This window comes from Salvelinus sp. IW2-2015, unplaced genomic scaffold, assembly GCF_002910315.2.
Source record: "Salvelinus sp. IW2-2015 unplaced genomic scaffold, ASM291031v2 Un_scaffold12495, whole genome shotgun sequence".
Classification (NCBI taxonomy): domain Eukaryota; kingdom Metazoa; phylum Chordata; class Actinopteri; order Salmoniformes; family Salmonidae; genus Salvelinus; species Salvelinus sp. IW2-2015.
This window is the reverse complement of record NW_019953751.1, coordinates 1-2,190: the sequence shown is the minus strand read 5'-3', so window position 1 is coordinate 2,190 and position 2,190 is coordinate 1. Positions and strand designations below refer to the sequence as shown.

The 2,190-nt window shown below is 45.6% G+C and overlaps 1 pseudogene; it reads right to left on the bottom strand.

Moving 5' to 3' along the window:
• Window positions 1-3: 3 nt before the first annotated feature.
• LOC111968344 (protein FAM161B-like) lies at window positions 4-1,581 on the bottom strand (annotated as a pseudogene).
• Between the last annotated feature and the right edge of the window lie 609 nt (window positions 1,582-2,190).

Sequence of the window (2,190 nt, the reverse complement as noted above, 5' to 3'; positions counted from 1 at the left end):
TGAGGGTCCATGACCTTGGCGCGGACAGCCACTGTCTTCTTCATGGCCTGAGATCTCATCCTGTGTTTCCTCATAAACTCTGCACTCTCCTGCTCCGTGCTCTCCCTCTGCTCCACAGACCTTCTGATGGACCAAAGGACAGAGAGAGTAATACTCATCTTTACTGTGATCTGTGCGAATGAAAGAGACACATCTGATAGTGAAGTTCACAGTTCCCTCTTACCTAATTGCCATACAGCGTTTCCTTGCTGCATCTGTGATGTAGGTGGGAAGCGTATCTGTAGACAGCGATGTTAAACCACCAAAGGAATTGCTTCTCTTCAAAAAGGCACTGACTGTGGATTCCTGAGAACAAAAATAATACGAGGAAACAAACCAAAGCAACAAACATATCATTTCTATACTGAACTAAGTTATATTTGCAGAGTGCTACAGTAAGCTCACTTGTTCTTTTTCAGAGCTGCTCCTGCTTGTTCTTGAGGGCAGGGTTGATGTCCGCAGGTGGAAGGGCTGACACTTGGTCACATCTTTCCTCTCGGCCCTCCTCAAGGCTTCCCTGTGGAAAGCCTTGTGCAGCCTATCAAAGTCAGGGACCTGGGAGGTGGTCTGATCCAGGAAGGCCAGGACCTCCTTCTTAGTGTGCTGGGAGCTGTGAGGTTCAGGGTTCTCAGTATGAGTTTGGTTCTCTATAGGTGCTGTGGACTTCCTCAAGTTCTCCTGGGCCCTCGGCTGGATGCATATCGCCCTGCGCAGCTCCTCTACAGAGCATGCAGAATTCAGTGAGAAAAAAAACTAGATTTAGAGAGGATAATAATACATTTATAACACCATTTCCTGTACCTTAGCAACATCTCAAGAGATATTTTTTTTAGGCAACTCATCTTTCAAATGCTCAGAGACTACAGGGTCTTTGATTGCTTTAGGTATTGGTTTCCTGACATTGGTGGCCTTGGGTTTTTGAGTCTGTGTCACCGTGCTTATCATTTCCATCAGCTTCTCTCTCTTCTTCTCATCTCTCTCCAGGAAGCTGAAGGGCATCTGCATGGAGAGCAGGAAGTCCTTCCTCTGTTCATGGCCTTCCTTCCTCTCCCTCTGTCGCACCTGCATCATCTCATCATAGAGGTGCAAAAACACATGGACAAGCACAGGAACAGCACGGAACTTCCTCGGACACTCCGCCTCCTCTTTCTCCTCTTTACTTAGTTGGTGCTGCTCTGTTTCTGTTGGCCTTGATGCTGAAGTTGCTGTGATCCTCTCTGTGTAACAGTTGTGACGGATGCCCAGGCTGCAGAGGATTTGATAGACCTCTACGATTGTCTGACCTGTTGAGAGGTCCTGGAGTACTAGACCACCTGTCGACGCCTGCTGACAGCATAGAGTTCTGCTGGATCCTTCTCTCCAGGCCCTCTCTCTGTCTCCTCTATGTCTCCTGCAGCTGCTGCTTGTGGGCCTCCTTCATTGCTTGCAGCTGGTGTTGGAGCAGCACCTCTGATCTCAGGCCATCCTCCAGGAAAGCCTGATGATCTACAATGTTCCTCTGCTCCTGCATCCTGGCAGCAGTGTGTCCTCCTGAACCCAACACTCACCAGACAGCTATGGAAAGAAGAAAAAGGAAGACATTTTGATTATATTCCAAAAACACCTCTTCAAGAAACACCTCTCACAGTGAGAAAAACCCAGCTATTTTTATTTTCCACAGAACTGACAAATATCAGGAAAAGTTATCTAAACTCCAGCAGCACATGATGTGAGCCTGCGCAAGGGTTGCCCTAGCAACCAAACTGCTTCTCCTAACATTAGCAAATGTATTCTTATGTCTATGGTGTTAAAATAGTACATGCTAAACTACTGTTTTAGGGCAGAAAAAATAGTATTGTTTCACAATGCATAACTACAATCAATTATGAGATGAAAATATAGTGGAATGTTGAAAAATAGATATTAGAAAATAACCTGATGCTCGTGCACGATAGAACTACCGCAGATGTATTCCAGCGCAACATTCTTATCCCCCTCTTCCTGCTTCACAGTAAAGACAGTTATATATTGACGTCATATATCCACACACACTGTTACAATGTTATAAATTTAGAATTACTGGATAATGTTTAGCAAAACCAAGATATTTGTCTCCACCCCCTGCAGCCCTCTAACGTTTGATTGGCTGAAGTAAACGCTTGCGGTATCTCG